The 19,866-nt window shown below is 50.0% G+C and overlaps 1 non-coding gene across 1 annotated transcript; it reads right to left on the bottom strand.

Annotated features, from left to right (window-relative positions):
- Positions 1-16,756: 16,756 nt before the first annotated feature.
- Positions 16,757-16,830, bottom strand: TRNAI-AAU. The gene has a single exon. It is a non-coding gene; the product is annotated as a tRNA-Ile (tRNA).
- Positions 16,831-19,866: the final 3,036 nt, after the last annotated feature.

Here is a 19,866-nt window from a genome sequence, read left to right as displayed (position 1 = left end):
ATAGGAGACCCCTTCCACCAACACATACAGCAGAAGATCCTGAGATATCTGAACTCACAGAAGTGGTTGGGACAAACCACATCTTGAGCCAAGGTTCAGTTGTTGGCAATGGGCATTAGAAGAAAACTAACATATATGATAAGAATTTGTGATCTTTGAATATGTTTTTATCATCTATTAACATGAGATTATTGGTGAAGTTATTGGTTAAAGAAGAAGAGACTAAATGTGTGATAATCTGAAGTATTTTGGAAAACTGAAAGTTGTTTTTGTTTTGTTTTGTTAGTCGTACAGGAAATGGTGGCTAATCTTGAAAAGTTAATTTGATTTAATTTACCCCCTGTAGTGTAAGGAGTTCTGGTGGAAAACCTCACTCCAACGGTTGGGGTGGGAGAATGTGTGTGAGAAAGTGTGTATAAGAGAATATTGGCCCAGTATACATTTTAATATTTTGTGTTTTCAAATAGAATTTATTTTGTTTAGTTTCTAAGTCAATTTCTATTAAAAGGAAAGCTACTCGAGGTGACAAGTTGTATAAATTTTTACCAACTTAGACTGTAAGGGTCACTGTCTTCCCACTTCTCTAATTTGCAAAGGAAAGGCCTGACATCTGTCTCAGGATGTGTCCAGCAGGTAGGACAGCTGCACTCATCAACCATCAATATAAAGAAAGACTGAAATCCATTGCCTTTCAGGTCAATAAGCCAGCTAAAGGCTGGTCGATGTTGAAAAGCTGTGTTGGCAGAGCACATCTATCAGGGGTGTGAAAAGTCCTCTCCACTGAGAGAAGTAGTTAATGTGACCTGAGCCCCAGTGTAGACAGTGTTAGGTTGTCAGAAGAATATTTCCAGTGTTTGAAGTGTAGACACAGCCTTAACATCAATTCCAAATTTGACCCATCTCCTATGTGTGAGAAAGTTACTCGTATGGAGGGGAGCCAGCTGTCCGCTCACCTGGTTCCTCAACTGTAGCTACAGCTCTTAGTGCCCATGAATGCAAAGACTGAGAGAAATGGAGAGTTCCAGCCATTGTCATTTTAGTATCTTATTGTTCCTCTCTGTTTTTTTGTGCTGGCCTTTCTGTTCTATCAGGGGTGACGGTATAGCTCAGTGCATCTGTGACAAAGCTCATTGGTGCCAATTGGCAAAGGGGGTCACAGTTCTTTACAAGCAACTCCTGTCTCAGACCTGACAAACTCCTCACAGCTTATACACTGCTTTTATGATATTTATCCAGGAAGCATAGCAGTGAGATCTCTACTGAAAGCTTGTAAATTATTGATACTCCTACTCACTGCGAGAGGTGTGTCCAAGTCATAGTTAAGGGGTAATGTAAGTACATGGAAAATTATGCCCATATGGTATTGTTGTGAAAGTGAGTCACCCCAATCATAGGTCTTGTTGGGAACGGCCCATTCAAGTGGGAGGGAATTGGCACCTGTTCCTTGCTATCCAGTTATGTGATGTATTGCTCCATTGAAGCAGCAAAGAATCCTGTGGCACCTTATAGACTAACAGAAGTTTTGCAGCATGAGCTTTTGTGGGTGAATACCCACTTCTTCGGATGCAAGCAGTGGAAATTTCCAGGGACAGGTGTGTATATATAAGCAAGCAAGAAGCAAGCTAGAGATAATGAGGTTATCTCTTAGCTTGCTTCTTGCTTGCTTATATATACACACCTGTCCCTGGAAATTTCCACTGCTTGCATCCGAAGAAGTGGGTATTCACCCACAAAAGCTCATGCTGCAAAACTTCTGTTAGTCTATAAGGTGCCACAGGATTCTTTGCTGCTTCTACAGAACCAGACTAACACGGCTACCCCTCTGATATTGCTCCATTGTCAGCCTTTGCACCAACCCAGAAAAGCCAATAGAAAACCATCAAAGACAAATTATAGACATCGAAACCCTGTGGAAGTGGCAAGGACAATATGAGAATGAGGAGATCGTCCTTTCTGTGAATAAAGACAAAAGACTGATTCAGTTCATAGCAGGGTGGAGAAAAACACTCTGGGTCCATTCACCAAGGAGATTCCTAATGACCAGTGGTGCTTCATGAAAGGCAGGGCCGTGGCTCCTAGGGACTAGGAATCAGTGAAATTGACTGAAGTGTGAGGTGAGAATCTACTTAGATAGGAAAGGTAACTATTAAAAAGTGTAGGTTGCATTTTCTGATTTTGTTTAGTTGGTAACGGTTTCCATCACTCACGTTTGTTTAAATCTCTATCGGTTGTTAAATAAATTTCTGCTTGTTTGATAACTATACTCAAGTGCTGTGTGAGATACAGTAGCAGTGGTCCACAGTAAAACTAGTAACCTGGGATATACTATTGCTTTGGGCAGAGAGAATCTGGGATTTCTCTGAGTATCTGGTGATCCGGGCTGGACCCCAGAGGGGGACACATTGAAGGAACTCAGGGGTTAGGGTGGCTGCTGTAGCTCAGAGGAGGGTCCTTGAGTGCCTGACGGGCTGGGTGAGTTTGGTCACTAACATCCAGCTGCCAAATGCAAAACTCCCTCTTCCTAGTGGAAGGTGGCAACAAGGAAACTCTCAGCCCTCAGCTCCCTGAGAAGGGTCACAATATGTCTCTATGTTGATTCACCTGTCAAATTCACACAGGGAAAGCTCCCTATAGCATAAAACTCTGCCATATGAAATCATGGAACATGTGCTCTTCACTCTGTGAAAGCATGTGAAGAATCCAAGCGCTGGAGGGTAGGGTTTGGGTCCAGAGTGACCTAGACAAATTGGAGGATTGGGCCAAAAGAAACCTGAGGAGGTTCAACAAGGAGAAGTGCAGAGTCCTGCACTTAGGAAGGAAGAATCCCCTGCACTGCTACAGCCTGGGGACCGACTGGCTAAGCAGCCGTTCTTCAGAAAAGGACCTGGGGATTACAGTGGATGAGAAGCTGGATATGAGTCAACAGCACCCTTGTTGCCAAGAAGGCTAACAGCAGATTGGGCTGCGTTAGTAGAAGCATTGCCAGCAGCTTGAGGGAAGTGTGTTCATTTCAAACCTGCAGCTTATTCATTTCATGTGGTGACCCCTCCTAGTTCTTGTGTTATGAGAAGGAGTAAATAATACTCCCTTCCTTGGTCCTTTAGAAGATATTATGTGACCTCCTCCCCCTTGTTGTATCCATGTTGGTCCCAGGACATGAGAGACAACACCGCAAACAACAAGGTTCAAAGTCAATGCACATGGGAGAAGCATCTTGTGTTTCATTCCTTATGTCCTAGTCCCATCGTGTGGCCATTTCCTTTTCTTCCTTTCTGTCAAAAGTTTTGGTGTTTTGCACAGAAACATTATTTCCCCAGGAGAGACTCAGGAGTGAGGGCTGCATTCCTGTGCCAAACAGTCACTAGAAGGGGGCAGACAAAGGCCTTTGGACGAGGTGTCTGTCACTGTCAAAAAATCATCTCCCTCCTGTGGTTCCGCGGGCAGCAGGAGCAGCCGCAGCTCAGTGGCCCCTGGCAGCAGCACTCCTGGGGTGGCCGGAGCAGCAGCAGGCCCCCTGGGGCTCCCCCTCCCCCCCGCCGGGGCAGCAGCTGGAGTGGCAGCAAGTTCACAGGGTTTCTCCCCTGGTAGCTGGTGCTCATTATCCATCAAATAAATCAAAACACTTCCACCTGCAAGTGGATTTAGCCCAGGACCCTCAGAGTCAGCAGCTCTTACGCCCCCCACTGAGCTCTCTGGTCAGGTGTCCTAGCGCCGGAAGCCTCCTGTTTAGATCCTAAAATAGCATTTTTGCACCGGGGGGGGGGCTGAAATTTTGGACCAGACATTGTAGCTCCACCGTTATTTTATTGAATTGCTTCAAAACAGCAAGTGTAGAAAGTCTCCTAAGTGCCAGGCTCTCTGCCATGGAAACAGCTGCCCCTGCTCTCCAGGAGTCTGTGCGTTCCACCCAACAAAGTACAAACCTCTGCACTGAAGGGGGGTCAGACAGTGACGGTAACACAAATCTTCCGACTATTAACCCAAGTCCCTTCCTTTCTTTAACCCAGGACGTGCCAGTCACCTGTGAACCATGGTGTTACCTTCATCTTAAAATACCTCTCAGGACATTGAACAGAGGAAGTGAAACCCCCTCCCCCGAATGGCTCCCTGTTGAGGCGTTGTACCGTACCTGCCCCTGGAGCCTGTCTGGTTTTATATCCTTAGAGCTTTTTCTTCAAACCCCTTATTCTAATCTATGGGCCACCTCCACATTTCAGAGTTTAGAATTTACTCTCATCACCCTCGTATGGCGCTTTCCATGTGAATTAGACAAAGTGAGTGGGGGAAACTCCATAGCGAATGAAAACCGATGCTTTGGGTGAGGCCTGAACTCATAACCCCAGCAGTGCGCCTCCCTCCCTAGCCAGGTGTGCCCCTGTACATGCTTCATAGACAAGCTTGGGAAGTAGGGTAGTTACCTGGGTCTGTGATTAACCACTTTGGTGACCTAATTGAGAGGCTGATGGTTCAAACCCAGGTGAAGACAGAGGTAGGTTTTTTTTAGTGATGAGACTCCAGTACATTTTAACAGGCAGTAAAACGCCTCGATTCTGGTCTAGCCTCATTGGGCAAGTGTAAGTGGTACTTTTACCAGCTGCCTTTGTGGTATAGTGGTGAGCATAGCTGCCTCCCAAGCTGTTGATGTGGGTTTGATTCCTACCCAATACAGAGATGTGATGTTTTCTCTGCTGGGAATTGGTTTAATTTCAGTCACATTGTATCAGTTTAGCAATGGAATGAGAGAATCAATGTCCTGCAGGTCATTAAACACCCAGTGGAGGAAGAAAGGGGCGGACTATACAATGAGCAGGTGAAGTCATCCTGGTATTACAATGTTTGGTTTATTTTTATTTTTTCCCTTTACTTCCCTCCCTTTTAGACTCAGAGCCCTTAAGGTCAGAAGGGACCAGTGTGATCATCTAGTCTGACCTGCTGCACCTTGCAGGCCAAAAGACCCCACCCACCCACTCCTGTAATAGACCCAGGAGGGGAGGCAGCTCTGTGCTCTGCCCCTACCCCAGGCAGCACATGGAGACCCTCTGCTCCCCTCCCCCCATGGGTGTGCAGAGATGTGCCAGCAGCACTGAGGTGGCTCCCTGCCCACTCTGCCTCCGTCCCTCCGTGCCGCTCCCAGAAATGGCCGGCATGTCTCAGCATCCCCTGGGGCGGGGGAGTGTCTCCATTCACTGCCCCTGCCCCGAGTACCAACTCCACAGCTCCCATTGGCCAGGAACTGCAGCCAATGGGAGCTCTGGGGGCAGCGCCTGCAGGCAGCGGCACACGGAGACCCCCTGGCCCTGCCCACCTAGGAGCTGCTGCCGCAGGGTTGTGTGTACCAGTCACTTTGGGAGCTGCAGTGCCCGGGGTAAGTGCCACCCTGCCTGTACCCCAACCCCCTCCCCCAGCGCAGAGCCAGCACCGCGCACCCAAATTTCCTCCCAGAGCTTTGCTTGTCTTCCTTTCACCCAGAACTGTCCTTCTCCTGGGCTGCAAGTAGCCATCCCAGGGAAGCCAAGAGGCAGGCACAAGATTCTGCCTCCCAGCAGCCAACCGCACCTCCCCAGGCTTTGCAGAACGACTGGTGGTGCTCTACTAACCCCACTTAGCCGCACTGAGGCGCTTAGCTTCTGTCCTGCCTTCCTCAGCTCGACTTTCCTCTTTTGCCCCATTCCTGCCTCACTTCCTCCTTTGGCAAGTCACGCAGAGGAGGCAGCAGGAAGAGCCGGCCGCCATAGGCCAATCTCCAAGGGCAGAGGAGACCAAGCCACAAGGCTTCAAAAGGTGACTGGCCAAGAGCCTCTAGCTTTCCCCTGCTGATGCCAAGGCTTTTTCTCAGCTCATTTCATCACCCTCTGTCCTGCAGGGGTTGAGTTTCTCACAGGTGTTACCCAAAATTGGGCCAGCTAGTCAGCGTAGGAAGCACTAATCACCCACCGGAGTTTGGCAGAAAGCAGCACATTTATTATATTGATAGCTAAGCTCAAAAGAAGGGGGGGCGGGGGGTGTCACACTCACAGGACAGGCACAGCACTGGAGATGTCAGGATTCTGCAAGGTAAGTGTCCCACAGCGCAGCTATGGACGGTGTGATGAAGGTAACTCTCCCTGAGGCACAATGAAATACAATGCAGAGAACCACTGGCCAGGCGGTCCGGGCAAAGGGCATTCACTGGAGGTACAAGCTTGTGAGTGCTCTCCTGAGCACAGGGTCCCTTCCCCTTTTAAGGGCCTGCACCTCATGGCCTGCGACTAGAGATGACTTGGCTGCATCTGGTTGGTCACACTCCACCCTGGGCAGTGTCCATGCTCTGGGTGTGTGAGTGCTGCCTAATTAGAGTCCCAGACACCTTGTCTACCTGGGAGCTCTTCTGCTCTTCAACCAGCCCCTTCATCCCACGAGCATTCCAGGAGGGAGCGGGATGGGGAAAGCCACTTCACAGGCATTCAGAGAGGGAGAGGAGACAAAAGTGGGAGCAGGGGAAGTATAACAGACCTTCTGAGCATAGAAATCACTGCTGCTCCTACAACAGCAGGGAATAGGCCAGTAGGAGCTGGGAAAATTAAACCCACATGTTTCTGCACCAGGGACCTTTTTCATGTTAGGCAAACGTGATAACCACTACACTACAGAAGCTCTGTCCCAGTGCTCTGCCCCTCCCTTCATAAGAACAGCCATACTGGGTCAGACCAAAGGTCCATCCAACCCCACATCCTATCTGCCAACAGTGGCCAATGCTAGGTGCCCCAGAGGGACTGAACCTAACAGGTAATGAGCAAGTGATCTCTCTCCTGCCATCCATCTCCACCCTCTGACAAACAGAGGCTAGGGAAACCATTCCTTACCCATCCTGGCTAATAGCCATTCATGGACTTAACCTCCATTAATTTATCTGCAAAAAGAACAAGGAGTTCTTGTGGCACCTTAGAAACTAACAAATTTATTTGAGCATAAGCTTTCCTGGGCTAAAACCAACTTCACTGGATGCATGCAGTGGAAAATACAGCCGGAAAATACACACACACACTCAGAGAGGACATGAAAAACTGGGTGTTGCCATACACACTATAATGAGAGTGATCAGTTAAGGTGAGCTATTATCAGCAGGAGAAAAAAACCTTTTGTAGAGGCTTTCATGGCCTTTGAGAAAGCAAGACAGAGCCTTGGAAGACCCAGCCGGGTTTGTGGCCCAGGAATTGTGCTCATATTCCACTGAGACTTCAACTCAGATTGCAGGATTCAAAGTCCTGAGTGCTGGCCCTTACACCACAGGACCAGCAGAGCACCTGTTGATTACTGTAGACTTCCAGCAGGGAGGACTCTGTGGGCAGGGGCGGCTCTAGGCATTTTGCTGCCCCAAGCACGGCAGGCAGGTTGCCTTCGGTGGCTTGCCTGCGGAGGTCCGCCAAGTCACAGGACCAGCCGACCCTTCGCAGGCATGCCGCCGAAGGCAGCCTGCCTGCCACCCTCGCAGCGACCAGCAGAGCGCCCCCCGTGGCTTGCTATCCCAAGCACACGCTTGGCTTGCTGGGGCCTGGAGCCACCCCTGTCTGTGGGGACAATTTTTTCTGGCAGGGAGGACTCAGTGGGAACATGCCTCTGTGACCAGCCCTGCATTTGCTCAAAAAGTCAGCACCCAGCACTTTGCTGCAGGCCCAGAGGCCTTTCTTCCTCCAGACTGTGAGGCCAGTGGACAGGTGAGGCAGTAGCACCTTCAGTCCCAGGCAGTAAAGGGCCCTTCCTAGGAAAGGCCATGTCCTGAAAAGGAAAAACTAAAGTCAAGGAAAGTCCTTCTGAAATTCTTCAGGGGTGTCATGGAGGGAAAGTGTTTCTTTGCCTGACCAGGGACTTGAATCCTGGATCCTCAAATTAAAAGTCTGAAGCTCTGCCAACTGAGCTAGCCAGGCTCACATGTGAAAAACTGGCAAATTTTGTACAGAACAGAAACTAGTCAAGAAAAATGAGGGCAGGAAACAATACAGAAAACCTGCTACTCGCTCTCTTAGCAGTCCTCACCCCCGCCTGCTCCTCCATCTGGTGCCTTGAGGCCTTATTCTTTTTTTTGTTAAATATCAAATCCAGGAGAAAACACAGTTGTACAAAACAAAACGAAATCACAAACAGAAATGTCATTGGAAATACAGAAATAAAAAAGGAAAATGCAATTCCCATCACTTTATCATGTCTGGGCCATTCCTGTATCGAGAGCACCCGCGAAGGTCCCTGTGTGCTTACAAGAAACCTGGAGGAACTCATCCCACAGCCTGAACATGAAACTCAACTGCTCCCAGGTGCCGCAGTAAAACCCTTTCCCAGCTGTGACGTTGCACTCCATAGGATTTTATGAAAATATGCTAATGAGTGTGAATATAAAGTGACTGGACTATGCTTCATGCAAAAGGTCTCTTGTAAGGTATCATTACAAAGCTTATAATCTACTCTGTGTGTTCATCCTATTTGTATGAACTGATCATTCTTGGATCTGAAATTAGAAATATGAACTATAACTCTGAGGTCCTGTTGTAATGATGCAAATTGTGGGCCATTAATAGTGGTTTGGACTCTTGATGGCTCCTATTGTCCAGGACAATAGACTGTAGCTGGCTCTGTCCTGCACCATTTAATTTGGTCTTATTAAAATGTAACTAGGATGTTACACTTGTGTTTTTAAAGGTGGCTTCCCAAGCAATCCCAAGTTGTTCTTCCCACAGCTGCACACTCTCCTCCACCCCAACCTCCTGACTGAGCCCAGCCCTGCACCCAAACTCTCTCCCAGAGCCCAGCCCCTCTCCCTCCTCAGCAAACTCCACCCCAGAGCCTTAGGCAGGTGTGTGTGGGGTGGGGCAGGACTTGGTCCCATTCTGGGCACCACCAAAATTATACAAACCTGCCTCCCCTGTCCAGCCCAACCTTCAGCTGAAGGTTGGGCTGGACAGCCCCCACCCCTGCAGGGTTTGAAGGTTCAGCCCCCACCCCTGCAGGGTTTGAAGCTTCCATTGCTTAAATTCCAGGACACTGAGGGGTTTCAGCTCCCCTTTGCCCAGAGGGAACCTTCACCCCACTCCCAGCCAGGTTCTTGTCCATGGGATCACTGTAGGGGCGCTGGGTCCCACTGGGTCTTTTCTCTCTCTGTGACAGGCCAGGGTGCAATAACTGGGGCATCAGAGCACCCAGGACCTTCTGTGGGGCTGCCATTCCCCTTCCCCTTCTGTGGTCTCATCAGTCATTGACTCCGGCCTTTTTTCTATCCATCATCAGCACCATCCCAAGCAAGCTGCACTCACCTCAAAAAGACAAAGAGTCCTGTGGCACCTTACAGACTAACAGACATACAGGAGCATAAGCTTTCGTTGGTGAATCGTGGGAAGATGGGGGAATCAGGAAAAAAACATGGATTTGTTTATTTTGTAAGTGAAAAATAACTGAGGCAGTTTTGATTTAAAGTCACTTTTCCCTGACTGGGAATTGAACCCTCGGCGTGGCAGTGAAAGTGCCAAAGCCTAACCACTAGACCACCAGGGAAGTAACAAAGATGTTTTTCTTCTCACTTATGTTACACTTTCCTAGGGTATGTCTACACTACCAGATTAGTTTGATATAAGTTAATTCAAATTTGTAGAATCGACCTTACAAAGTCGAATTTGTGCGTCCACACTAAGGACACTAATTCGACTTTGTGAGTCCACACTAACGGGGACAGCGTCGAAATTGGAAGCAGTGGACTGTGGGAAGCTATCCCACAGTTCCCGCACTCCCCGCTGCCCATTGGAATTCTGGGATTTCCCCCCAATGCCTGCTGGGGGAAAAACTGTGTCGAGGGTGGTCTTGGGTAACTGTCAGCATTCAACCGTCACTCCCGCCGGCGGGAAATCAGTTCGCGCACTTTTCCTGTTAGTGACAGCGCGGACGCCACAGCACTCCACTGCAATCATGGAGCCCGCTGCGATCATCGCTGCACTTATGGCCGTTGTCAACTCCTCGCACCTTATTGTACACCTCTTCAACAGTCAGATGCTGAGAAATCGGGCGAGGCGGCTCCGGCAGCGCGGTGAGGACATGAAGTCACAGAGTGGCACAGACCTCTCAGAAAGCACGGTACGCCGCGCCGTGGAGATCATGGTGGCAATGGGTCATGCTCATGCTGTGGAACAGCGATTCTGGCCCAGGGAAACAAGCACGGACTGGTGGGACCGCATAGTGCTGCAGGTCTGGGATGAATCACAGTGGCTGCAAAACTTCAGGATGCGTAAGGGCACTTTCCTTGAACTGTGTGACTTGCTGTCCCCTGCCCTGAAGTGCAAGGACACCCGGATGTGAGCAGCCCTGAGTGTGCAGAAGCGAGTGGCCATAGCCCTCTGGAAACTTGCTACATCAGACAGCTACCGGTCAGTAGCTAACCACTTTGGCGTGGGCAAATCTACCGTGGGGCTTGCTGTGATGCAAGTAGCCCACGCAATCGTTGAGCTCCTGCTCTCAAAGGTAGTGACCCTGGGAAACGTCCAGGTTGTCATAGATGGCTTCGCCGCAATGGGATTCCCAAACTGCGGTGGGGCTATAGATGGGACTCACATCCCTATCCTGGGACCGGCCCACCAGGCCAGCCAGTATATAAACCGAAAGGGCTACTTTTCAATGGTGCTGCAAGCACTGGTGGACCATAGGGGACGTTTTACCAACATCAACATCGGGTGGCCGGGCAAGGTTCATGACGCGTGTGTGTTCAGGAACTCTGGGCTGTTTAGACACCTGCAGGAAGGTAGTTTCTTCCCGGACCACAAAATAACTGTTGGGGATGTGCAGATGCCTACAGTGATCCTCGGGGACCCAGCCTACCCGCTAATGCCCTGGCTCATGAAGCCCTATACAGGCGCCTTGGACACTGAGAAGGAACTCTTCAACTACCGGCTGAGCAAGTGCAGAATGGTGGTGGAGTGTGCTTTCGGACGTCTCAAGGGGAGATGGAGGAGCTTACTGACTCGCTCTGATCTCAGCGAAACCAATATCCCCATTGTTATTTCTGCATGCTGTGTGCTCCACAATCTCTGTGAGGGCTACGGGGAGACCTTTATAGCGGGATGGGAGGTTGAGGCAAATTGCCTGGCTGCTGATTACGCTCAGCCAGACAGCTGTGCAATTAGAGGAGCCCAGCGGGAAGCGCTGTGCATCCAAGAGGCTTTGAAAGATAGATTCCTCAGAGAGCAGGGTAACCTGTGACTGTTCAGTTTCTTTACAGAGAAGCTGAACCTGCCCTGTTTCAGTTACTGTTGACTTTCTTTTGTGGTTACATACCCCGTTCACCACGTTTCCCCCCTTCCAACACACATTTAAAAATAAAGTTAATGGAATATTGTTAATTAACAACGTTTTCTTTACTAATGAATTCACATTAAAGGGTTGAAACAGAGACGCAGACTGTGGTGGGTAGGGTGTGCTGTGATGTTAACACCGCTTCTGCACTCGAGGCATGACAGGCTCCTGCTCCTAGAGCAGTCTGCAGTGCCGGACTGGTTGTTTCAACGGAGCCTGCCATCCCTCCTTTTCGGGACTCTGTGTGCAGGGGCTATGTGGCCTTGTGGCGGGGGAGGACTGGGGGGAGGATGGTTACAGATGGGTGTGCAGGGTAGGGGTGAGGAGTGCAGGCTCTAGGCTGGGGGCGTAGGAAGGGGTGCGGGGTGTGGGAAGGGGAGGAGGTGTAGGGGGAGGAGGGCTCTGGCTGGGGCTGAGGGTTTGGGGCATTGGAGAGGCTCAGGGCTATGGTGGAAGGGCAGGGTAAGGGCAGCCTGCCTTGCCATTTGTGGATGGCAGGCGCTAGGACCCTGGGGCAGCAGACAGCATTTCTGCAGGAGCTGCTCTACTGTCAGACCGACCAGGGTGCCTAGTGACTGCATTGTGTGTGTGAGACCTGCTGTGTGACACTGTGTGCTGTGACCTGCTGACCTGCTGTAGATCCTGCCCCCGTGTCTGTACCCTGGTAATGGTGACTGTGCTATGCAATTACCAAAGCCCTCCCCCCGCTTCACACAAAGTCTTCTTCAAAGAAACATGACGGAAACAGTAATGAACAGCAAACTATTTTTAATAATCAACTACACAGTTAGGGGATGAAACTGGGATTTGGCCTTGGGTGACCCAGAAAGGGAAGGACTTCTCAAAATTTAGCGAATGAGTGCTTTTTGGTACTAGAGCACTGTGCTGGGGTGGAATGACAGTGTTCACGGCCATTGGCGCACCTCCTTCTTGTTATTTAGGGTGAGGGGGGTATTGGACTTTGTGGCGGGGGAGGGCGGTTGCAGATACAGTGCAGGGGGGCTCTGTCCTCCTGCCTGCGGTCCTGCAGAACATCCACAAGGCGCCGGAGTGTGTCCATTTGCTCCCTCATTAGTCCAAGCAGCGTTTGAGTCGCCTGCTGGTCCTCCAGACACCATCTGTCCTCCCGTTCGCTGTGTGAGCGCTGCTGCTGGGAAAGGTTCTCCCTCCACTGGCTCTGCTGGGCCGCCTCGGCTCAGGAGCAGCCCATAAGTTCAGTGAACATCTCGTCCCGTGTCTTTTTCTTGCGTCGCCTAATCTGCGCCAGCCTCTGTGAGGGGCATGCTGGAGCAGGTCGGGATACAGTTGCAGCTGTGTGATGGGAAAAAGGGAGTGAATTCCTTACAAAGATACATTTTTGAATTCCTTACAAAGATACATTTTTGCAAAGCAACAAAGAATCCTGTGGCACCTTATAGACTAACAGACGTTCTGCAGCATGAGCTTTCGTGGGTGAATACCCACTTCTTCAGATGCAAGTCTTCAGATGTATTCACCCACGAAAGCTCATGCTGCAGAACGTCTGTTAGTCTATAAGGTGCCACAGGATTCTTTGTTGCTTTTACAGATCCAGACTAACACGGCTACCCCTCTGAGACTTGATTTTTGCAAAGAAGAAACATAGTCTAGTCAGTCTCTGTGAACAAGACCATGCACACCACCTATCTCATGCGCACTCACTCAGGGACAGTTCAAATTTTTGGAATTCGCTTTCATTGCCTGGGGTATTGCACTGCAGATCAGACAAGCGGGGCAGGACAGCAGAATCCGTGGAGCAGCCAGGCATAGTAAGCCAAAGACTTTTGGCTGCTTAAAAGTGAATGTATACCACTGTCCTCTTGCTGCAGGCAATCCTGAAAGCATAAACTCTGCCCCTGTTCCACCCCTTCGCGTCTGTTCCCTGGGAAAGATCCCTGTATGCTGACACTCTGCAGCCTCCACCACGTGGCTGTAAAGTGACGCTTCTTGTTATGCAAAGGAACAGTGAAGCACTCCCAATACTAATAGTAAACAACTTACTCTAATTTAATGCAGGAGTCTCTGAGCGAGATCACCCTGAGGAGGTCACAGAAAGAGATAGAGAGCGCATGCTACATGAAAGCGAGCACAAACCAGGGGCCTATGCTGCCATGCTCGTTGAGGCAATGGTCCCGGAGTACCAGATGAAAGCCTGGCGCGGAAAAGTGTGCTACTTCAGAGCACCCAATAAGGCAGCTCTCCCCAGGAACCTCATGCGTAGGCTTTTCGATTACCTCCAGGAGAGTTTCTCGGAGATATCCCAAGAGGATTTCTGTTCTATCCCCATATATGTTGACCTTCTTTTCAACTAGTAACTATTCCTGCTCCATTAAAAATAAATGTTAACATGTTTAAAGCACTTACAGACTGATCCTTCCCCTGATTCAGGGTCCGGGGTAACGGCTGGGGAGGGTTGGTAGGGGATCTCAGTGAGGGTGATGAAGAGATCCTGGCTGTCTGGAAAATCAGCGTTGTAAGCGCTGTCGACTGCCCCCCCCCATCTCCTTCCTCATCTTCCCCGTCTGCGAACATCGCCGAGGAACTGGCCGTCGACACTATCCCATCCTCAGAGTCCACGGACACTGGTGGGGCAGTGGTGGCAGACCCACCAAGAATGGCATGCAGTGCCTCGTAGAAGCGGCATGTCTGGGGCTGGGCTCCGGAGCGTCCGTTTGCTGCTTTGATTTTTTGGTAGCCTTGTCTCAGCTCCTTGACTTTCACGCGGCACTGCATTGCATCCCGGCTGTATCCTCTGAGTGCCATGGCTTTGGAGACCTTCTCGTAGGTCTTTGCATTCCGTTTGTTGGAGCGCAGCTCCGAATGCACAGACTCATCGCCCCACACAGCAATGAGATCCAAGACTTCCCGGTCAGTCCATGCTGGGGCCCCCTTTCTACTCTGAGATTCCCTGGACTCCTCTAATGGAGAGCTCTGCATCGTTGCCAGTGCTGCTGAGCTCACCACGATGTCCACACAGGAAATGAGATTCAAACTGGCCAGACAGGAAAAGGAATTCAAATTTTCCCGGGGCATTTCCTGTGTGGCTGGTCAGAGCATCCAAGCTCGGACTGCTGTCCAGAGCGTCAACAGAGTGGTGCACTGTGGGATAGCTCCCAGAGCTACTAAGGTCGATTTGCATCCACACCTAGCCTAATTCGACATAGCCATGTCGAATTTAGCGCTACTCCCCTCGTCGGGGAGGAGTACAGAAGTCGAACTAAAGAGCCCTCTATGTCGAATTAAATAGCTTCGTGGTGTGGACGGGTGCACGGTTAATTCGAATTAACGCTGCTAAATTCGAATTAAAGTCCTAGTGTAGACCAGGCCTCAGTTTTTCAGAAATTAGTCAACTTTATGGCCAGAAGAGACCATTAGAGCATCTCATCTGACCCCCTGCATATCAGAGGCCTCCTATATGACACAATAGCTACTTTTGGGACAAACACATTGAATGATATAAAGAGATGGTGAATCCACCACTTTCCTTGATAGCTTGTTTCTGTGGCGAAACATCCTCGCTGTTGAATTTTTGTGCCTTAGTTGTAATATGAATTTGTCTCTTTTCACCTTCCAGCCACTGGGTCTTGTTATGCCTTTCTCTGCTTGATTAAAGAGCCCTTTAATACCGAATATTTTCTCTCCATTAAGGCACTTCAACGCTTCAATGAAGTCACCTTCCAATCTTCTTTTGATAAGCTAAGCAGATTGAGCTCTTTCAATAGCTCACTAGAAGGCATTTTCTCCAGCCCTCAGAACATTTGGTGGCTCTTTGCTGCCCCAGCTACAATTTCACAACATCTTTTCAAATGAGGACACCAAAACTGGAGGCAATATTCCAGTATCAGTCTCACTGATGCCGTGTCACCTCCTGTGACGTTATTGACATAATCTGTAACTGTATAGATCACCGTTGCAACCACTGTTCTATATTTGCAGCCAATATGGTAGAAAGGTTGTTGTGTAAGGGGTCTATGGAGAAGTTATGATTGGCTGCTTATAAGGATGCTATCATTTTTGTAGTTGACGTTATGAATATTGGCTCTATGCTGCCCGTATTTCAAACTTGTTCTTTGCTTCCGGGGAACACCCCAGACAAGTTGGTGTCAGTTCTGTCTAGCCTGCTTGATGGGTCATTAAGGACCATCAGCTGTACAATCGACCCACTGAGAGAAGGCAGATACGCCTTGTGCCTCAGCAAGGTCTGCAGGGACCTGCCTATGGACAGAACTTTAAGGTTTTTCTATGTCACATGCTGGATAAAGAAAGCAAAGACCACATGGCAAGAGACTATAAAAGGCTGATGCCTCGTCTCCATCTTGTCTTCAATCCTGCTTTATATCTCGGAGGGACTTTGCTACAAACTGAAGCTCTCTACAAAGGACTGAATGACCCCTCCCAGCTGTGGATGTACTCCAGAGACTTGATTTGAACCTGCAGTTTATTCCATCACTGCTACAAGCCTGAACCAAGAACTTTGACATTACTGAATGTGAAGCAGGGGTGGCTCTAGACATTTCGCCACCTCAAGCAGGGCAGCACGCCACGGGAGGCGCTCTGCCTGTCACCGGTCCCGCGGCTCCGGTGGACCACCTGCAGGCATGCCTGAGGAGGGTCCGCTGCTCCCGGAGCTCCACCGAAGCCGTGTGCAGTTTATATAACAACCTGGTTTATGGCTTTTGCCAGCTCTTTTCCAGACCCAAAGTCCAGAGTATGGTCAAGGGACCAGAGGGCTAGCAAATAGTGATCAGCTAAGAGAAAGCCTTGCTTGCTAAGATAGGCGTGGTCATCAGATTGCGAGGTGTTGGAGCTAAGACTAATTAGTAGAGCCCTACCAAATTCATGTGTTCCCTTAAAGCTGTGTGTCTCCCTGTGGGGAATGTAATCCCCATATGCTTGTCATGCCAGGAATGAACCCTAGGCCCTTTGTCCTGCCAAGACTCTTTTGGGTGTCCCTTGCCAGAAATTCAATGTGTATATTCTTTCTGCCAAGAATGTCATACCCTGTGGTGTTCCAGTGAGGACTCTGAGCTCTGCGCTTGTCATGCCAGTGATGCTGAAGCTTTCTTTTGCCAAATTCAAATATATACGTTTGTCCTGTTCAGGACTGAACCCTTAAAAAAATCAGGGGGGGTGGGGGTGTTGTTTGTACTCTTTTGTTGTTCCTCTCTGGATGGAGAGAGAGACCAGGAAGGAAAAACATCTCCTGAAAACATACCTGAAATGAGCATCTAAGATTACAAAAATTGTAAGTAAGGGCAAGGAAATGCATTAGATTATTTTTTGTTTTAGCTTGTGAATTTTCCCTATGATAAGAGGGAGTTTTAGTCCTGTTTTTTGTAACTTTGAAGCTCAGCCTAGAGGGAAATCTGGTTTTAGCCTCTGCCACCTCTAGCAGTCAGCCAGAAGACCAGAAGCCACCCTCTCCCTCCCACAGTGGCCAGCATGGGGCTTGAACCCATGACCTTGGTGTTATTAGCACCACACTCTAACCAGCTGAGCTAGCCGCCCTATGGGAAATGCTCCCTTGCCTGACCCTTTTGGAAGGAGTCACCGGCTGGCGCGGGGAACGATGTGGCCTCCATTATCGAATGGATGGATCAAGACACAGCCTGCCAAGGTAGGGGAATTAGCTGAAGTGGCAGAGCACTCGCTTCGCATGCGAGAGGCAGTGGGATCAACGCCCGCATTCTCCAGCAGCAAGGCAGCCACAGGACCTTCTCTTGCCCTTCTTTTAGAAGCCATGGACAGTCAGCCGGCTCAGCTCCTCCAGTGGCCTCCATCCCTCTACCCGCTTGGCCTCCCAAAAAGCCAGCCCTTGTGGAGCACAAAGCTCTTCCTCCCCGGCCCTTCTCCCCCTTGCGCTGACTGGGAGGCTGGCGACAGCTGGGGGAAGTTAGCTCAAATGGAAGAGCATGGGAGAAGTAGTCAGACCCATACACACATTCTCCAGCCTGCTCTGCTCTGCTGTGCTCTGCTGGGCTGGGCTCTAGTGGGGGACCTGCACCTTTCTTTCTGAGCTCTCACTGGAGCACAATCCCTTTCCTCCTCCCTCCCTGCTAGTCTACGCCAAGCTCATTGGCCGGGAGGGAGAGCCACTCAAATACAGAATTACTCACATCCCAGGGGTCCATGAAGGGAATGAGGAGATGGGCGGGAAGTGGGCAGGGGAAGGGAAAGCCCTCTAACAATGGCTCCTTGCTTCTCTCCCTCCAGGCTCAGGGGTCAAGGATGGGCAGGACTCCAGGCTCTGCTTGAGGGATCCTGGCACAGGGGCTGGTGGGGGAGAAAGGATTGTAGATTCTGACCTGCACTCTGGAGAGGAGGTAATAAGTGAAGGGGGCATTTTTGACTCCTCCCCTGCCTCAGTGTCCCCTGGGCTGGAATTCTACATTCCAGAGGAGTAAATAAGGGGGTGAAGCCACTTGGTTAATGAAAACCAGTGCTCTAGGCCAGGTTTGAACTCACAACCTCAGCATAGCACCTCTCAGGACTGCCCTATAAGTACTGTGCACTAACCAATTGTGCCACTGGAGCACCTGTTAATAGGGATTCTCCAAAACCCCTAGGTTGATACAGGCAAGGAGTGACCCCAAAACATTCTCAGTGGGGTTGAGAGCAGAGAGCGACAAGTGTTGTACTTGGTGGGGTGGATTCTTCTTAAGGGTTCCAGGCCCCATTTCACCCTTTTGTTCTTCCCTGTGTAATAACAGAGCTGGTTAAGACTTAATGGAGAGTCTTGCTGCAGACCAGCAGATCTGAAATCACTGATAACCAGCTCTAAGCATTAGTCCTGCTTTGGGACAGTGTCTCTCATGCAATGAACTGCCCAGTCTGCGCTAGCTATGCCAGCTTGGGCTTGGGGATGGGGTCGACAAATAAGTCATGTGGGAAAGACAGCTCCCATTTCTCATTGTTATAGGTCAGGTGGGCCAACTAGGGGAAGAAGCCCATGCTCTCTGTTATCCTGCTTGGGAGCTCAAAATCAGGTACTTGCCTCAGATAAAGGTGCTGCTGGCCTCCCAGAAAACAAGCCACCCCTGCCCAAGGAAAGATCCAAAGGCCTGCCAAAGCCTGGGATTGAACCAGGGACCTTTAGATTTTCAGTCAGGCCTGGTCTACACTAGGACTTTAATTCAAATTTATCAGCGTTAATTCGAACTAACCGCTCAACCGTCCACACCAGGAAGCCATTTAATTCGAACTAGAGGGCTCTTTAGTTCGAATTTGGTACTCCACCCCGGCAGGTGGAGTAACGCTAAATTCGCACTTGCTAGCTCGAATTAGGCTTGGTGTGGATGCTAATCGAACTTAGCAGCTCCGGGAGCTATCCCACAGTGCACCACTCTGTTGACGCTCTGGACAGCAGTCCGAGCTTGGATTCTCTGGCCAGCCACACAGGAAATGACCCGCGAAAATTTGAATTCATTTTCCTGTCTGGGCGGTTTGAATCTGACGTTCTGGTTGCACATCGGGGCGAGCTCCGCAGCACCTGCAACGATGCAGAGCTCTCCAGCAGAGGAGTCTGGGCAATCCCAGAATAGAAAGAGGTCCCCAGCATGGACTGACCGGGAAGTCCAGGATCTGATCGCTGTGTGGGGCGAGGAGTCTGTGCTCTGAGCTGCGCTCCAACAAGCGGAACGCGAAGACCTTCGAGAAGGTCTCTAAAGCCATGAAAGAGAAAGGATACAGCCGGGATGCGATGCAGTGCCGCGTGAAAGTGAAGGACCTAAGACAAGGGTATCAAAAAGTCAGAGCGGCAAACAGACGCTCCGGAGCCCAGCCCCAGACATGCCGCTTCTACGAGGCACTGCATGCCATTCTAGGTGGGTCTGCCACCAGTGCCCCACCAGTGACGGTGGACTCCGAGGACGGAATAGTGTACCGGGACAGTTCCTCCTCCCTGTTCGCCGATGGGGAAGATGAGGAAGGGTCTTTTGAGGACGGCGCAGGCGACATCGAACCCACTCCCGCTTTCCCTGACAGCCAGGATCTCTTCATCACCCTCACAGAGATCCCCTACCAACCGTCCCCGCCCGTGAACCCGGACTCGGAATCAGGGGAAGGATCAGTCGGTAAGTGCTACAAACAGGGAAACATTTATTTTTTTAAGAAACAGGGATATATATAAAAAATAGAAATACTATATAAACATTTTTAAATATGAAACTATACAAACAGCAGGTCTACACACATAGGAATGGAGCAATAGTCCTCTGGGGACAGTTCAAAAAAGCTCTCCGAGAGCAGCTGGAAAAGCCTCAGCAGGAGGTTCCTTGGTAGAGGTGCCTTGTTGGGTGCTCCGTTGAAGCACACTCTTCCGCGCCAGGCCATCCTCAGGTAAAGGGGGACCATCGCCTCGACGAGCATGGCAGCGTAGGGTCCTGGTCTGTGCAGGGCTTCTGTTAGCATCCGCTCTCTCTGAGTCCTCCTGACACGCCTCAGGGTGATGCCATTGTGGAAGTGCTGCATCTAATTAGTGGAATTAGTGTACTGTTACTATTGTGAATGGTAGACTTTTACTTTGCATAAGAATGACCCTCGCTT

This window comes from Mauremys reevesii, linkage group 23 (assembly GCF_016161935.1).
Source record: "Mauremys reevesii isolate NIE-2019 linkage group 23, ASM1616193v1, whole genome shotgun sequence".
Lineage (NCBI taxonomy): Eukaryota > Metazoa > Chordata > Testudines > Geoemydidae > Mauremys > Mauremys reevesii.
The sequence above is the reverse complement of the archived record's forward strand: the minus strand, read 5'-3'. Positions and strand labels throughout refer to the sequence as shown.